The 19,396-nt window shown below is 39.5% G+C and overlaps 1 protein-coding gene across 1 annotated transcript in view; it reads left to right on the forward strand.

Annotated features, from left to right (window-relative positions):
* Window positions 1-7,369: 7,369 nt before the first annotated feature.
* Window positions 7,370-19,396, forward strand: part of TIPARP (TCDD inducible poly(ADP-ribose) polymerase) — a 116,152-nt gene continuing 104,125 nt past the window's right edge. Inside the window, exon 1 of the mRNA XM_019731964.3 lies at window positions 7,370-7,740. The gene's annotated coding sequence lies outside the window, so the exon portion shown is untranslated. The remainder of the gene's footprint in view (window positions 7,741-19,396) is intronic.

Genomic DNA, 19,396 nt, shown 5'->3' on the forward strand with positions numbered 1-19,396 from the left:
ATACTGGAGCAGTGTTTTCTTACATCAAATATCTTGTTCCTTTTGAAAAGCAGCCAGACCTAAGGATCACTTATATATGGCATATATATGGCCATGGCACATTGGACAAGCAAAGTAAATGTGCTAAAAAACAAAAGGAAGAATAGACAACAGTTTATATCCACACAAAGATCTGCAATATATTTTGCCTATTTCAATATAGTTCAACTCCATGAAGTAACCAGATGGACTTGATTCCGTACCAGCCTGTTCCTAATCTGTGAAATTCAGGCTTAACATTTCCATTATCTCACTTTACACTTATCAGATTGGAGAGAGAGAGAGAGAAAGAGAGAGAGAGAGAGAGAAGGAATTTAGAGCAATAGTATTTATTGCTGTCAGGGATATGGATAACAAATTTCTTTCATCTACTGCTGATAGCTTTGTGGAAGGAAATCTGGCAAGTTATAAATTAATTTACCTTTCTGTGGCAGACACTGCAAGTTGCCTAGCCCATAAAGAAAACCACTGCTAGCTCTTCACTGGTACCTTATGAAGAATAATAAATGACTCATCCAGGGCTATGTGGGGGAGGGAAGTTCCCGTTATAAAGCCCGTTTGAAATGCAAATCTCATTATGGAAATAAGTTTTTGTAAGATGAAACACGTTAGTCTCTAGGTATAATATTTTAAAGTCCTACCTGAAAGATGATTTACTCTGTCAAACTACATATTTTAGGCACTGGTGTATGATTAATTCATTGGTTCACATATTCATTCAAATATTTATTGAAAAGCTACTACCTGAAAGGTACTATGCTAGACCTTTGGAAGTATCCAAATAATCATGATAATTATAAGAACCAAAATTTATTGAATTTTTTTTATATGTCAAGCTCTATGCTTAGCCCTTCACGTATATCACCTAATTTAATCCTTGCAGCAACACTAAGCAATATGTGTCATTAGATCACCATTTATCAGATGAAGAAACTGAGGTACAGATTAGTAAAGTGTCAATGAAAGAAAGCCCAACCCTATAGAAAAATTTTATAAGAGTTTTTAATTGGAGTTTAATTGAGCCAAACTGAAAACATGCCCAGAAGCATCTCAATCTCAGAAGATCAAGAAACTACTCCAGAGAATAGCAGTTTTGCAGTTCTCTTCATACATTTAGAATCAAAGGAGTAGACAGGTAGGTTACATGAAATCCATTGGTGATCTATTAAGGGGGTAGGAGAAAGCAGTGGGGAATTCTCTCAGATTAGATAAAAAGTAAAATGGAGAGATATATACTTCTTTCACATTGGAAGTTACAGGATAGTTAATAATTAACATTTACAGTAACTAGTGATAGTATTTGGGCAACATGGTAACAATGAGGAGTTTTGGGGTCATGGTGCTCTGGTTATGCCTCCAAGGGATTTGGAAAAGAGGATTATCCTGGCATTTCAAAGGTACATTATCCTAGATGCATAAGAAAAGAGGATAGGGCTCGATTAAGGTAAAGATTAACTTTTTACTAAGGAAGCTATACCCACCATGACCTGCTGAATTAGGAATTTATTATCAGATCACACTGTAAGGTTACTTTCGGTCACTAGACTTGTCAGATTTATTAAGGGGCCCCTTTTTTGTCCATAGTTGTATCCTTTATAATAAACCAGCAATAGTAACAAAAGCATTTTCCTGAGTTTTGTTAGATGTTCTTGCAAATTATCAGACCCAAGGAGGGGGCCGTAAGAACTGTCAATTTATAGCCTGTTGGTCAGAGCACAAATGACAACTTGGGACTTGCAATTGCATCTGAAGTGGGGGACAGTCTTGTGGGACTAAGCCCTTAAGATATGGGGTTTGTGCTAACTCCTGGCAGTTAGTCTCAGAATTGAATTAAATTGTAGGCTACACAGTCAGTGATCACCAAAAATTAAATGTGTGGAAAACTCCACACATTTAATGCGGAAAAACCCAAAGATATGTTCAGAGTCGAGTAGAAAGAAATCAATTATTTTCCTTCTATAATAACTGCAATGAATGAATTGTGCCCAGTATAGGACATGAGATAGTAGGAGGTCAATATAACTGAAAAGCTCACCTTTGCCAAAAGGCACTCAAAACTGAGATAGATTAAATAGATAGAATCAACAATAAATATTGTGAATGAGTTCAGACAATTAACTTCGTGAACTCATTCTAGAAAAAGTGCTCCATACTTCATTGCTGAATATCACTACAGTCACCTTCGAAGTACTCCCCTTGGGAAGCTATGCACAATCACCAGTGCCTAGTCCACCCTTCAAAGCAATTTTGGAACTCTTTTTTTCTGGAATCACCATCAGAGCTGTAATCGTATTACCCTTGATGTCCTGAATGTCATCAAAATGTCTTCCTTTCAATATTTCCTTTATCTTAGGGTATAGAAAGAAGTCACTGGGGGCCAGATCAGGTGAGTAGGGAGGGTGTTACAATACAGTTATTTGTTTACTGGCTAAAAACTCCCTCACAGACAGTGCCATGTGAGCTGGTGCATTGTGGTGATGCAAGAGCCATGAATTGTTGGTGAAAAGTTCAGGTCGTCTAACTCTTCCACGCAGCCTTTTCAGCATTTCCAAACAGTAAACTTGGTTAACGGTTTGTCCAATTGGTACAAATTCATAATAAATAATCCCTCTGATATCAAAAGAGGTTAGCAACATTTTTGCAACAAGTTCTTGAACTTAATTGTCAGACCTCGTAAACCAAACACAACACGCTTGGGATTCAATCTGCCCCATAAACTCCCAAATTTACATAGACTTAAATGCATGTAATATAGAAAAAAATTTTAAGGTTGTGTGTTTTTTCCACACCACTGAGCAATTAACTCAATTTTCCTTGGACGCTGACCAACACTGAATTTTTGTCTAAAAAATTCAATCAATTCTGACCCATTCAACCTCCAGCCTTTCTCCTCTCCCTGGAAGTCAGAGGGTGGGAATGAAAGTTCCAACCACCTAATCCTGATTGGTTCCCCTGGCAACCAGCGCCCATCCTTAAATTACCTAGGGGCTTTCCAAAAGTGAACTCATTAGCATAACAAAAGACACCTTCTCACTCTTTACACTTAGGAAATCCCAAGGGTTTTTGTAGCTCTGTGCAGGAAAAGTGGACCAAGACCAAATATATATTTCTTATTACAAATTCCAATACCACAGATGTAATGAAAAAAAACTTTACCTTTCAGCAAGAAATGTGCCCTTTTGCAGAGAATGCTGCAGAATGTTGGCCCTTAGACTTGGTCAGGTCACTTCTTTCCATGCCACCAAACACAATCCCACCATTGATAGGAGGTGTTTGCCAGCTGGATTATTTTTTTATAGTGATAAGGTCTTGAGAATTCAAAATGCACACTTTACTATGGAATTGATTTTTAAACCAAATGAGGCATTAAAACATTTGAGGGACAAGATTTGTCTTTGAGCTCGAAGCTTATGCTTTCAAAGATAAATATTGTTTTCCTTTTCGGGGAAACTGGAGACTGCTTCTGAAGCAATCGAAAAGTCTGCTTCTTTTGTGCCTAAGGATATTCGTAAAGTCACTGTTTTAAGAAAATGATACACATCTACAGAAAATATATTAGCTTAATAACCACTGATGGGGGTGATAATACTTTAACTCTCAAAACTCCCCCTGGAATCTTCTAAATATGAGCCTTGTCACACATGCATCATCCATGCAGTACTGCAGGGCACAATAAAAATTCAGACTTGCACTGGAAATAAATCTTTAGTTACATGTTTAACCTAAGCACTGTGGCAACAGAATATAAGATAAAGTAGGTCATAGATTTCAACTGGAACGGCTTAGATGATACAAAAGCTCAGTTGTAATTTGTTACTCATCTAATTAATTATTAGGGGTCTTTATTTAAAAATTCTTCTATTTCACACGCTCCAACAATAACTTAGTATACAAAAATCGTAAGACCAAATTCTCGAATAAAATTCATTCATCTCAGTATTTATTTCATTTGGTTTGCTAATAAACTAGTTGTGTCCATTTCCATACATCTCACATATAGACAAGATAGGAAATTCTAGTAAAAGGGAGAGCTGTATGAGTCCACAGTCATGCAATGGCACAGCATATGATTTGAGATCATTTGGGGGGTGATCAAAACCAGACACAGAAAAGATAATACACATCTGTCATTGGAAGGTCAATGAAATCATCAGTGGTCTCTCCTAGGAACCAATTTGGACAATTTACACCAGTTACCTAGGCTATTTTTATCTAGAAAATACAAAATTAAGTTGTAATCCCTTCTACAATATTTTTTGATTCCATCTTCTTTTGCATCTGGGGTAGGTATGTCCCTCTGTCTTACTAACCCATCATTTTTATTCCAACTCCAACCACCTCCTCTACGACCTTTGTATACTAAATATCCTTCTCTCTTTCCACTTTCTTCCATGCATAGAACTTATAGTCTTTAAAGTCAGAAAGATCTGTCTGTTTTATCTGCCAGAGCAATAGTTGTGTGATCTTGGGGAAATTACTCACCTTCTCTGAGCTTCACTTTCCTCCCAAGGTTGCTGTACACATTAAATGAAACAAATAATGTGAGGCCCTAGCACTGTACCTGGAACAGAGTAAGCTCTCTTCTCCCTTCTCTTATCTCTTGTTGTGTTGCCTCCTGCTCCATTTATAAACTTTTTCGGCTTTCTCATTTTCGGCTCACGCACATGCATGTGCGTGCACACACACACACACACACACACACACACCAGACAAAAACACGTGTGCACACTTTCCCTCAACTCCGCGACATGCTCAAACTTCCCACCTGCCCTTCACTGCCAAAGAAAAAAGAAGAATATATTGGGGCTCACTCAGCTTCTCAATTCCCATTCACTCGTAACCATGGTACAACCTGATTTCTATTCCTGCCTCTCTCCTGAATCTGCTCCAGAAACAGGCTACTAAATGGCCAAGTCCAACCTTTTTTCCTCAGTCGGTAACCCCCTAAGCTATCGTCAGCATTTAGCGCCACTGAATATCTGCCCTTCTGGTCTCCAATGCACCTAGAGGGGCCCCCAGTTGTCCTCCCACCTCTCTGACCTTCCTTCTGTGGTCCTGCACTGACCACTGCCTCTCCCTGCTTCTTCGGGTAGCTTTGCCACTGACGTGGATATGAAAGAGTCAAAGAGTAAAACCAGGTGGCTCCAACCAGAGACCTCAGGAAGTAGTATGACACTGGCAATAATTTTGGAAAAATCAAGATAACTTTTCTGGGTAAGTCTTCAATTCACTGTTGCTCCCTAACTAACAAAAACTGAGGTGATCTTTAGACTATTTCATACCCCAGCAACACAGAACAAAGTGAGAGGCGACTGGAAGTGTATTCAGAGCCTTCCAGAGAGCACCTTAGAGAACATACTTCTTGTCTTCTTTTCTTACACAGATCTATTCAGGAGATGGAAGGAGCAGAAATATCTGCAAGTACCCACTTAACTGCTGAACACTGTGTTTTTTAGAGTCTGAGCTTCAATCAACCGCAGATAAGTTGAGCTTTTTCTACAATTAATTTTAAAATCCTTGATCCCAAGAAGTCTTTATTCTGTTGTACATCAGTTATGAATCTTGTACAAATGAAGAAAACTTTTCCCTTACCACCCTTTGCAAGGGTTTCACGAATTTTCAACTATGAAGACGTTAGTGGAAATGTCAAAGACAAAACTCACGGTATATATTACCACGGTTTGTCATATACGTATTGGTTAACAGCATAAGACCTAGAGTAAAATAGCCTCGGTTCAAATTCCACTTCTACCACTTGTTGGTTGTGTGAAGTTGGGGAAGTTAGTTCATGTCTCTCTGAGACCCTATTTTGCTAATCTATTATTCAAGGGAAATGATGATACCTTTTTCATAGGGATTTTGAAAAGATTAAATGAGAAAATGTACACCAAGTGTTTAGCACAGTGCAGGACTTGGGGCTTGCATTCAAAATATGTTACGTAAACATGTATTTTTCTTTTGCTATATTTCCAGATTCACCTCCTCCATTTCTGAGATAGTCTGCTTTAATTATTTGTAAGTAAACAAACGCGTGTGTGTGTGTGTCTGTGTGTATGTGTGTGGTGTGTATGTAACTAAATTGGAAAATAAAGCAGGGGAACTTGGCTGTAAGAAAGCAGAGTCACCCCTGGTGAATGTCTCCAAGGCCTAGGTCTCTGCTCAGAATGTAAATGGACCCCCATCTACTACTTCCTCCAGAAAAGACAGAGGGGACTTTAGCCCCTGACCTTGGAAAAGGAAGAAAGGTATCCTATATTAAAGGAGTGGGAGTGAAGTAGAGTTGCTTTTTCAGACCTCTTCTCCACCAGAGTAATATTTTATTGTACTATGATTATAAAAGGAGAATTCTGATCTTGAAAGTTGGAAAACACAAACACATATAAAGAAGAGATCAAAATTAACTGTGATCTTACAACTCAAAGATAACTTCCATTCATATTTTGAAGCAATTTCTTTAGTCATTTCCTATGCGTCTATTTGCACATCTGTAATTCACACAATTGAGATCAGTGCTATATATAGTTTTGTCTATCTTCCCAGTTGTTCTATTATGAGCATTTTTCAATGTCCCTGGAAAGTCTTCAAAACATTCTTTCTAATGACTGGAAAATTGCCCTTTAGATGAATGTACTACAATTTATATATTTATATTAATAACTTGTATTATTTCCTAATCACAAAATAATTGCATGACCATTTATAAAACTAGAAAATGTAATATATAAATCACCCATAATCTTATCGCTCAGATTATAACCACTGTTTATATTTTGATATATGCCCTGCTAGTATTTTCTATGACTAGCTATTACATATTTAAAATAATTGAGGGCATATATTACAAGTATTTTGCTATGTCATTAAAAATGCTTTGCAAAACAATTTTTAGTGCCTCTAAAATGCTGAATGATATATGTCTGATCTCACTCTCTTACTGGTAGGGAGGAAAGAAATTTCCAGCCAATACGGAAAGAAAAATGCCCAGAAAGAGAGGGAAAGGGCTTGTACAAGGCCATGGCCCCAAAATCAAGAGGTTCTCTAGAAATAGTCCAGACTTGCTTGGCATGCAAAACCAAGTGGTTTCTTGCAAAAGCCAAGTCATCAGACGAAGGGATGGTAATTGTTTGAGTTAGAACTCCTTCAGTTACAAGTGACAGAGTGCTTTGTCAAAGAAGGTTAAGAAAAAAATCAACAATAGAAAAAACAATAAAAAACAGAGATAAGAAGGAAAGATGGGAAAGGAGAAGGGAGGGGTAAAAGAGAGACATTTATTAACTGAGGTAAAAAAATAAATAAAGTTTCACCACTACTGAATACAGAGGCTCAATCAACGTCTTTACGACTTTCTTATTTGTCATCTCTCATCCCTGCTCGTGTGTGCTGGCATCATTTTCTCCAATATGAACAAGAGGGATATTTTCCTGAAAAAAAGCTGGTCACATGATGCTCTGGCTTACAGCTCTTGATTCCAGAGATGGAGATAGTAGGTTTCCTAAAGGCTCCTGAAGATTACCAGCGGGCATTCTGGTTGCCTACACCGAACCAATCACCGCGATCAGGGGGAGAGAGTATCTGATTGGCAAAGCTGTGTCTGGGGACCACACCTAGTGGGCTGCACAAGAGACACCTCCACTGAACTGCGTGGAAGGAGTGGGGTTCTCCAAACAAGGAAGAAATGCCGGCAGAATCATGTATGAGCAGGTAAGAGGTCGATGGTCATATCATCACCAGCAGCAGCACCATGAAAGGGCAGAGGAGCAGGCGGAAGTGATTCCAGGCCTGAGAAACCAAGTACATTCCTAAACATTCAGGAGGCAGGAGCCAGGGGTGGGACGTATAGTCCTTAGGGGCATGGGATAGACGAATGCACCTTCACTTATGCAACCCTCCCATATTGTTAACCATTTAGATTGTTCCAGCTTCCTTTTTTGTCAGTTACTCTGCTAAGAACTACTCTTTTTGATTTATTTACAAATAATATTTATTTGCTTATGATTATAAAATAAACATGTTCATGATAAAATGCAGAAAGATAAATAAATATTTATATTTCTACTATCCAGGGCGACCAAATTGTGTGTGTGTTGTATGTAGACACACATGTACCTATATATACACACACACACAAAATTGATATCATACTTCAAATAGACTTTTCGTACTTGTGTTTTAGTTAAAACTAAATTAGAAATACTTTGTGTCATTAAATATTCTCTGATATCAGAATTCTGACAAATACATGATATTTCATCATATAAGTTATCAAAAAATTTTAGCCATTTCTTGATTTGGGGACATTTAGGTTGTATCCATCTTTTCACTATTGTAAGTAAATCTAAATTAGGTATAAATAAATACTTGCCTGCATCTCTAACCGTTTCTTTGGCACAGGCTCCTATGCAGATACTAAGCGCAGCTACTGAGCCAAAGCATGCGAGCACTAGCACACAAGTCCCACAGACCGTTCTAGAGTCAACTACATCAAGCTTTAAGGTGAAGGGAAAGGACTACATTCTATAAGGCCCAAGATAACAGAATGAGGATAGTGGGAAGCCACGAAGAATTAACTTGAACATGAGGGCTCTAACACTGGCCTCACGGAGAAAAAACAAGATTTGTTTAGGATGCCATTCAACAAGATCAAATCTTAACATAGACGAATTCAGGGTTTCATCAATCTAGCAGATTGACCCAAAGGAACACCAGCCTGGATTCATCCCTTACCTCCACTGCACTTCTACTCTAAGTTGAGCCTCACCTGTCCCCAGCTACCCAGGCTGTCCCCAGAGAGAATTATATCCAACCAGCAATGAATGTAGAACAAAGTGGAAATATGTGGTTGCCAGAAATGTTTCACAGTCTTTTTTCAACGGTCAGAGGTAAGGATCAACAACACGTCCCAGAGGACTCTACAAAGTCTGCGCTGTGGGAAGCGAGAAGGACCAGGATAGGGAAAGAACAAAGTTCTCCAGAATCCTAGAGCAGCCTGGCAAGCTGGCAATTAAGGACGGGAATTCTGACAGTAGCTTACAGCTGGGGAAAAGACCGTGGGGTGAAGGAGGAGTGGGACCACTGCAAGGACCAGAGTGAGTAAAAGAGATTTTTTTAGGCGCCACCATAAATACAGAGCTTTGGAGAAAATAACTATGGCCAAGGAGGATTTCTGGGATGCTTTCTGTAAGGTGGGGTGTGTCTAGACTGGCTCTTTAAAAATACCAATAACAATAATCTTCAAGGCTTCAAAAGACACATTCATGTTTCTTTTGAATGGACTCTGTATAGAGACTCGGTCACAAGAAATCTGGAAATAACTTTTAAAAGTAACCAAAATATGAGCTACCATATTCTCCTTAGAAACAGGCACTCACTCTGTTTTACACAGGATCTGTAGAATTTATTCACTCCACTTTTTTTGCCCTCTCGTCCTCCCTCCAAATGTTCAACACCTTTCTATTTTATGGTTGGATTGACTCACCATGTGGTTGTGGAAAAGGTACCCTGAAGTAACTTCTTCTGGTCTTACCTCTGCTCTGTAATTTTCTTTCCTCATCTTACCACCTTCTACTAAGCGATTATAGCTTATTATTATGACGAGAGTCTTGCTTTACTTGTACTTATATACCCTACGGTCTTGATCCAGAGCTTTACACCTAGGGCTGCAATATGCATCTTTGCAACATTTTAGTGAAGGCGATTAGAAACTTTCTCATCATTAAAGAAACCTGCTTTGTCTTCGTTTATTCATCAAACCAACACACATGGATTGAGGATTTCATACAGATAAAACTCATTTCTTCAATCCATTGTACAAACTGCTTTTCTGTTCTCCCTCAAGAATGTGACTTTTCATCTGTTGATCATTTAAAAACTGGCTCTAAGCAAAGCACATGGTGGAATGAAGAAGAAAGCAGAGTTTCTTCCTGATAAAGATTTGGCTCCCATGGTCAAAGGGCAGAAGCAGCTGGTCAGGCAGGGTTCTCCGTTTCTAAAGAGCAAAGCACCCATTTTGTTTTGAGATGGTTAAAATTCTTTAATCATGAAGTGTTTGGGCCTGATAGTTAAGGCATGTGCTTGATTTCAGTTTCTCTTATCTGAGGATGAAAGGAGAAAAGAAATGTGGTTTGAGAAGGGAAGAGGCCTTAGGACACTTGCCACAAGACAAAACAAACAAACAAAAGCAAACAGAAAAAAACAAAAGGAGACGTCTCTGAGCCCAAACATGCCAGAACAGCCTCCTCAAAGAAACAGTGGTGGTGAATAAAAACGGACAGGGGTTTTAGGGGTTAACCCTGTGTGGGTGCTTCACTACCCTACAGTAAGAGGCCAATGGAACAGGAGGAAGATAATAGAAGAGTTTGTGGTCTTGAAATAATGCTTGGTGTCTCCTTTCAGCACATTGGTCTCCTGCCTCCCACATGGCACACAGACCCCTTCTGGCCACATGAGAGCAAGCACGTGTCACCAAACAGGGAGTTAGGGATTCTTGTGGGGGAGGGAGGGACTCAGTGACCAACCCTGCGTGTTTTCCCAGGACTCTCTGGGTTTTAGACAGTCCTGCAGCCAGGGAAATCCCTCAGTTCCTTGCCAAAATGGAAGGCTGGTTATCCTACTCATCAGCTTGAAGTGGTCTTACGGAAAATTCAAGTATTCATGGATTCACTTAGATATATTATTTTTTCACAACTTCAAAATGTTCAGATTGCATCTACACAAATACCAAGTCACTCAGTGATAAAACCAGAAAGGCCATGGGTATTGGATTAGACTGACTGTGGGAAGTGAGGGGAGCGCAGTCTGTCTGCGGAATGGATTTCTAAACATCTCACTGAAAATACAGGGGAGGGAGATCTTGCACCGTTTTTAGAAAGCAAACAGTTAAAAATATAGAGAATTTAATTTTTACTCATTTAAAATATGTAGAATGCTGTTGATATTCTCTATTATTGATATAAGATTTTTATGTCAATGTAAGTTTTTGTTTGTTCATTTGTTTTGGATTTAGAAAATGTAACTATTTACAAGGGGTTTCATTGATTCATTTGCAAGCATGTCCCCACCCCCAACCCAGTACTTCCCATGGTCTTAGCTTTACAACTTTGAATTCTCCTAACAACGTGATATGAAGAAGGTAAACCTCTTGCTTAGGGAAGTACGGTTTTCATATTTCTTAATGTTCTGCTGTGAACCATCAGTTTCTCATACTTCTGACACTGCAAGTTCAAGGTCTTTAACCTAAAGCAGGCCCCTTAGCATCGCCAAGTCCTCTCTGTTTTCCTCCAAATGCTCATTTCCCCACTCCCTCTCTCTTTTCCCTTACTGATTCACAGAGAACACAGGCCACTTTAGAGCGTTGTCTCCTCATCATCCTGCCAGTAGAACCTCAACCCTGACTCGACCCACACCCCTGTGTTCCTCCCTTTCTCCCGCCATAATAAAACAAGTACTTCTCCTTCTTCCTAAGTCATATCCTCTACTTGGCTCAGTCCATCCTCTCACCTCACTCCCAGGAGCCCCGACGTCAATAACTGTCATCTCTGCCTCTGTTTATTTTCAGCTGCTCCTTCTCCATGGCTCTGTTCTTTAGCATTTATATATACTTAACTCACTCCCATCTTTAAAATATATTATTTTTCTATCCCAATTGTTCTCAGCTTTGGTTACTCATTAGAATCACCCGGAAAGCTTTTTAAAAATGCATGGTGCACATGCTGCCCCTCATAACAATTAAATAAGAATTGCCAGGGGTGGGGGCCCAGTTATCAAACTTTTTGTTAAAGATCCCCAGGTGATTCCAATGTATGACCGGGTTTAAGAAACACTGATTTAACCTGCCTATTCCTCAGCTACCCCCATGTCCTCATTCACTGTCAAACTTGATGTGAGGACAGAGCCCCACCGAGCAGTTTCCAGGCTCTCGGCCTCATATGGAGGGGTGCTGGCTCGGGTGGTGGATGGCCGTCAGCTGTGGCTGGTTGGCCGTCAGCTGTAACCATTGAGCCACTGGCCACTAGTTAACTGCTGCGGCTACGGAGGGAAGAGAAGAGCAGAGTGGAGGAGAGTCATCAGTCGGTTGGCAGAAAAGCGGACAGCAGGTCGCACGTCGTGTGAACCCAGCCTCCAGTGAGACCACAGTGGTATGACTCCCCTTCCTATGGCTCCGTGGGTGTTCCTTTTGGGCCTGGCCACATCCTGTGTTCTTATGTGGGGAGCGGGAGCAGAGACCCCGCAGGCAGCCCCGCACGACACTTGACTTGCTGCCTCCTTTCTCTGACCCCTCATTCCTGCCTCTACCTGTGTAATCTGGCTCATGTACTCTTCACTCCCCACTGCCCTCCATCGTCTCAAGGTCACTAAAGAACCTCTCATTGCCAAATCCTACTTTCTGACTCGGCAGTGTTGACCCTGTTGACCCCCTCTTCCTTCTGGAAGCCTCCCTTCCCTTGGCCCCCACCCTGAGCTCTCCTAGCTTTCTCCTTATCCGCCTTGCCCTCCCCTTTCCCCTAGGCTTCCTCTCCTTGGTTCAGTCCTTATCCTTCTCTGTCCAATCTTGTTGGGCAATCCCATCGACTCTTTTGGCTTTTACTGACACCCAAATGCTAATGACTCCCAGAGTACAAACAGCTTCCTGGCTGTTCCTGTATCCCACTGCCTCCTGCGTAGCTCCCGTTGAACTTCTCAGTAACACACTCAAATTCAATGCTAAGACTGAACTCTTTATCTCACCCCACACTCCCAAACATGTTCTTTCGTCATTGTTTCTTATTTCAATTTACATCCAGTTGCCCACGTAACTTGGGCATTATCCTTGCTCTTGCAAACCTTTCATTCAGTCAATCAAGTCAAGTTTGTCTTATCTCTTAAGTAATTTTAATTCAGTCTTCGTTTTAAATATTACTCCTCTAAGAGGCCTTCCCTGATCCCTAGACTAGGTTAGGCTCCGGGTTACATTCTTTGAAAACACGCAATCCTTGCTCTAGCCTAACACTCAACAAAACCTATAGTAACATCTTAATTAATGTCTGACTTCCCTGAAGATGGAAAGTAAGGTGCTAGGGACTTGGAGCAACAGTCTTTACCCTCCAGGATCTTAGATTCTAGAGAAGAATATTGATAATTGTAATAGACACAGAAAAATGCACAGGTATGTGTAAGGCTCTCACTAGCCTACAAAAGGATTTCTTGAGTTGTGACATCATCGATGGTGTGAGGCGACAAGCTGAAGAAGTGTTGTGGAGTAGGTGAGTTTTCTGTGTTTCAGTCTAGTGCCTCACAAATAAGTAAGTCTGCTGAGTTGATTCCATGTGGATTCTCTTGGGGACAATAAAATAAATTGCATGTATCTTCATTCAGAAATATTGACTCTAATAGTTAACAATACTGTATTGTATATTAGAAAGTTGCTAAGAGAGTAGATCTTAAAAGTTCCATCATAAGAAAAAATATTGTATCTGTGGTGGTGGATGTTAACTAGACATATCGTGGTAATTTCATAATAATACATATATTAAATCACTATGTTGTATGCCTAAAATTAATACAACATTATCTGTTAATTATATCTCAATAAAAAAAAAAAGAAAGGGAGGCCAGGGCCGCTGGATGGCTCTGTTGGTTAGAGCGCAAACTCTGAACAGCGGGGTTGCTGGTTCGTTTCCCACATGGGTCAGTGAGCTGTGCCCTCCACAACTAGATTGAAGGACAACAACTTGGAGCTGATGGGCCCTGGAGAAACACATTGTCCCCCAATATTTCCCAATAAAATTTATTTTTAAAAAAATCTTAAAAAAAAAAAAAGAAAGGGAGGAAAAGGAAAAAGAAATGCTGACTCTAATTCTGGAAGCCCTTAGACCTAAATATGATCTGAAAATCTAAGCATTTTAATTCTATAAGCTAGTCTGCAATAAATAATCTTAATAAAAAGGCTTGGTATACCTGTTGCAAGATCTATCACGTATTCATAAATACTATGGGAATAGTAAATATTTTAAAATGTATTATAGTTCTTACCCCCCAATTCTACCCACTTTCCATTCCCAAAAAGAATCATACAGCTGTTAGCTAATTTAAGGAAGCCTATTTTTTGGTTCTCTTGGACCATATCAGCTAAGGACATTGTGGTCCATATTTGGTGAAAGGCATGAAGAAAAGATCAAATTTGGTGATGGTGCTGCTGGTTGAAATTCTGTGACCTTTCAGATGTTTGTTTTCAATGGGAACAATGAAAAATAAAAAAAGAGTAAAGTTCTGAAAGGTGTTTTTCTTACACCTTACAGTCTAATAAAAGACTACAATTTCTGAAATCTAAAATAACTTCCATTACCAGTTCTAAGAAAGACTAGTTTTCCACAGGACTCCTTTGTGGGCTTTTAGGAATTCCGGGGTTAATAATTTGTCTTCGTGCCAAACCCGGGCTTCATTTTCCTTTGCCCATCTGCACATTTTGCATGCATAGGGCCGTTGGTGTGCATATGTATTTGGGTCTTTGCATATGGAATGAGTGTGCTTTCATAAAGCAGTCCCATAAAAGTTTTAAAATAGGGGTGAGTGCTTGGAGAGGGGCCAGCCGCACGCTGCAGATGGCATTGCTGGCGATGGGGGTTGGGGGGAGGTCACAGCTCTGCCTGGGCCGCCTTTTCTCCTCAGAACCTCCGTGCTCTTGAATGGGTGGCATTGGCTCTGTGCCTTTACTATTTATGAGGGGCTTTCACACATTACTAAGTATGAAATTCATGGAGGCAAATGCAAGGCTATTTTTTAATGAATGCAGAATAACGTCTGTTCTCCTTTATTTGCATCTTGGAGCAAAAACAAATTTTAAAAATTGGTCTAACGGCTAAAACCAGTGTCAGTATTTGATAATAACGGTGATCATCAAACTCTCTAACTTGCTGTGAAAGAGGGCACAAATGACAATGGGCTAGTTATGATCTTGAAAAATGGAGTATTTGATCTAAGAAGGAAGACTATTTAAAGCATTAGATTGGGATAGCTGGGGAATATTTGAAATGTCTAATTTTGAATTCAGGTTTTTTTATACCTAACTTCATGTCAGTAAGTTCAAGTTTGCAATAAAGGTTGCGCTAAAGAACAACATAGCCAGCATCAGACCCTGATAGGTTTTGAGCCTGAGCTCAACCACAAAGCAGTTGTATTTGGGGATCGTGGCTGACAGCTCAGGTCAGGCCTGAAAGCTAGAGGAAGGGGACAGAATTGTGCTTTACTTCTGAAGATTCTTGTTCCGTTTTTCTTGCACTCCACAGTGCCTAGCACAGTTTCTGGTACATAGTTGGAACTCAAAAATATTTGTTGACAAACACAACAATCAGGGCAGAGGGTTGGGAATGTAACAATACTTAGCTTGTGCAGTTGAGAGAGAATTGCCTTAAAGAGTTCAGAGTGACCTCTGAGGGCCGGAAAGGAGAAAGAGAAGTGGTTGATGAACCTTGTAGCAAATCTTTTGATGGGATGAAAATACAAATGCCTTGATTCTCAGACAATGCAAAACAATGAGGACCAAACACAATCTGTACCATTTACAAGGAAAAGTGGAATTTGCTTAGGAAGGACAATTTGGGGATTATCATATTATCATTTATACCTGAATTCATTCCAGGAGTGGACATCCTACTTAGTAGGTGTTTCTCTGGTCCCTCCCTGAGGCATAGCCAGCTGGGAAGCCATGGGATGGCTATAACGCCTGGATGCGTTCTTCAACATCTGGATTTCTCAAATGAATTTTTGAAAGTACTACATTGACTTGACGCTTGCTACGTCTATGATGAAACAACTTCAGAGGAAGCACATTGAAAGCAATAGACAATCTATGTATTTTAACACAGGAACATCAGCGATTGGAGAGTCAGATTAATGGAAAAGATAATCAAAGGATAACACATTAGTTTATACATTTGTTCCTTGTTAACCATTTCTGAGCGTCATCTGTTATTTAAAAAATGAAGGCTAATGAAAACTTTTATATTGAACCTATTTCTAAGTTATTAAGTACCAGCTTTTAGGGGCTATTGGAAGATGATTTCTATAGAGAGGGTAACAAGAGCTAATAAAATAGATGAAGTTGTCTAGGTGAGGTTGTAGACAGAAGAGCAGAGGGCCTGGGACAGACAAGCAAGCATATATATTTTGGATAAGTGCAGAGTGGAGAGCCTCAAAGGAGACAGAGGGAATAGCCAGACATGACCAGAGAAAAACCAGGGAGGTCACTGGATGACATAGATACCAAGTAAACAGAGTGTTTCCAAAAAAAGGGAGTAAGTTTTAATAAATTACAATAATAGCTTTGTAGATTTACTCCATGCTATGTTACTTTTTTGCTATTCAGCTCCTTCAAGCTTTAAAGAGTTCTGCACCTCCCTGGATTTTTCAGGTATTAGTGACCCAGAAACGTAGGTAACCTACCAAGATGCTTCATAAGTATATATGTTTTGAATAAGTCTACCAAGACCATTTTTCCTGAGCCAAATACTGAATCACATGAGTTGACAGTGGGGCAAAGTGTTTGACATCAGGTAGTACTGGAAAACTGAGTAAAGGATAGGTGCAGGTGTTTCCTCCTAGACTTTCTTCGAACATAGAGGAATCACAATGATAACTTCATGTGAAGCCTCTCCATCCCTCAGTAATTTTTACTATCTAATAAAGACCATTTCCAAGACCTTTGTGCCTCTTTGAAAATAAAGATTATTAGGATTTTTTCTGCTCTAATCTAAAAGCAATATTCATTAGAGAAAATTCTCATTACAAAAAATATAAGAAATTGGAGAAAATCACTCATTATGCCAAGATCCAGTCTCTGTTAGCATTTTTAAGTGTGTTTCTTTTTTATACACACTAAAAACGTTTTTTATAGTTCTAATTACTTTTCATAAGTACTTTTCTATGTTGTTTTTTCTCCGCTTGACGAGATGTAATCAATTTCCCACTTCAAAGTTCTCATAAAGATTTTTTTAATGCTTGCATTACATAATTTAATTAACAAGGCCCCTATGGTCAAACATATGTATTAATTTCTGATTTGTTATGACTATTAAGAACTCTGCCTTCAATACATTTATTCTTAGTGCTTTTACAACTTTTCGCAATATTTAATTTAATAGATTAAGAAATATGAATGTTTTTGAAGCTACTGATTTAATTTGCTAAATGGCTGTCTAAGTTGGGTCCCAGTAGTCTTCATTATAAGCACAGGCTTTAGAGTCAGATCTGGGTTGAGTCCTGGCTCAATGGGCTGTAGTGAGACCCTCACTAATGATTAGGGTGTAGGGTGCCACCTGCTCCCCGCAATGGGTAACTCAAATACAACATTCAGCTGAAAATATGTTGTAAGGAAGGCTAATGAATAAATGTTTCCCTGTGAGGACTACTTCAATGCTATTTTTTTGAATATCAAATTTCAAACTCTATTAAATTATCTTCTCTCTTTCTTGGTGCCTGTTTTCCTCGTCTCCTTGACACATGTTTGGTTCACTTGCAGAGTGATAGGGCCCCTGAGAACCACCCTTTGTGCCTACAAGAACTCAAGTTCAACGGGTCTCTCTGAACTTTATCTTTAAACAGAAGATAACAATTTCTATTTTATTGGGTTGTTTTAAGGGTTGAATCAGTTCACTTATTTTGAATAGTGTCTGTCATGTAGTGAGCACTTAATAAATGATAGCTGCTATTGTTGTTTTTTAAAAGCTATGACAGTTTTGTGGGAACAGAGCCAGCAGTGCAATTTCCAGGCTCTTGGCCTCGCGTGAAAAGGTGCTCACTCAGGTAGTAAATGGCCATCAACTGTGATCGGATGGCCATCAGCTGTGGCTAGTTGGCCGTCAGCTGTAACCAGTGAGCCATTGGCCACTAATATAACTGCCATGGCTACGCTAGCAGCAAATGGGGGCTGGCAAGAAGATGGTGGCTGAGCTAGCAAGCGCGGATTGCAGTTAGCACGGCAGAGTGCAGCTAGCAAGTGAGGTTGGTTGTTCGGCAGAAAAGCAGATGGCAGGTTGCAGATCGTGTGGCTCCTGCTTCCTGTGTCTCCAACTCAGCCACCAGTGAGAATATAGTGGTATGACTCCCCTATCTATGGCTCCGTGGGTGTTCCTTTTTGGCATCACCATGTCCTGCGTTCTTATGTGGGGAGTGGGACTAGAGAGCCCGCGTGCCATCATGCATGACAAGTTTACATCCTTAAATACCAGCAATGTATGACAGTGTATATATACGTATATATACATATATATACGTATATATACATATATATAATATATAAAAAGTTTATATGTATAAACTTTATATTATATATATAAACTTTTAAATCATGTAATAGTTAAAAAAAATCATGTAGTAGTTTAAAAAAATGGAGGCTCAATCTTGTTTAATTTACGTTTCTTTGCTTACTAGTGAAGTTGAATCTTTTTTCCATGTGTGTGTTAATAGCTTATATTCTCATTTAAAATTAGGTTCAGATCTCAGTTCTTCCACTCATTTGCTCTGTTACACGGCCTTTTGTGGCAAGCAATGGAATACTCTGACTCAACAGGACTAAATAATAAGGAAATGTACTATCTCCCATAAGATGGAGCCCCAAATAAAGCCGCTCCTGGAGGGCAAGTATGATTAGGATTCTGGCTTTCTCCCCATGAACACTCTGTCCCACCTCTAATAATCACAAGATGTATACAGCACTTCCAGACATCACATCCATACAGTCTAAAAATATAACTAAATTATTTTCTGATTTCTCATTGGGAAGGAACTTACTAATCTAAAAAACAGTAGAAAATTAATAAATAAAAAGAGCAATACATTTGAATTCACAAATATCATTAATTTCTTTAAGACATTTACTGCATTAGGTATTGCTTGTATGTTTTTGCATCTCTCAGAAAAAATGTAAATTAAAGTCACAACAGAATACCACTATACATCTATTAGAATGGCTAAAATACATAAGCAAAACAAAATAAAACAAAAAAACCTAAGCTGGCAATCCAAGGGCCCACGTAGATGTGTAGCAACTGATTAAATTTTCATGTAATCCTGGTAGGAATACAAAATGGTAGAGCGAGGAAGGCAAGAAAGGCATTGACTGTTTATAAGTGTGAGAAATCACTTTCCAAAACCACCTAGATGATTGGTCCCTCTCATATGATTAGCCAGATGTCCATTTCTAAACTTAATGGTAAGAAGAGTGGGACCACACTTCTGTAACTGAGACCCTTGCGGATCCATCTTCTGTGCCGAGAGGGATGTGGGAATGGCTACCTGAAGGAAACCAAGGTATGATTACAAACCTGGCTGGGTGGGTCTGGGAGGGGCGGGAACAGATGTCTGATAGGCAAAAACAGCATGTGCC

This window comes from Rhinolophus sinicus, chromosome 17 (genome assembly GCF_057876585.1).
Source record: "Rhinolophus sinicus isolate RSI-liver-muscle chromosome 17, RSI-T2T, whole genome shotgun sequence".
Lineage (NCBI taxonomy): Eukaryota > Metazoa > Chordata > Mammalia > Chiroptera > Rhinolophidae > Rhinolophus > Rhinolophus sinicus.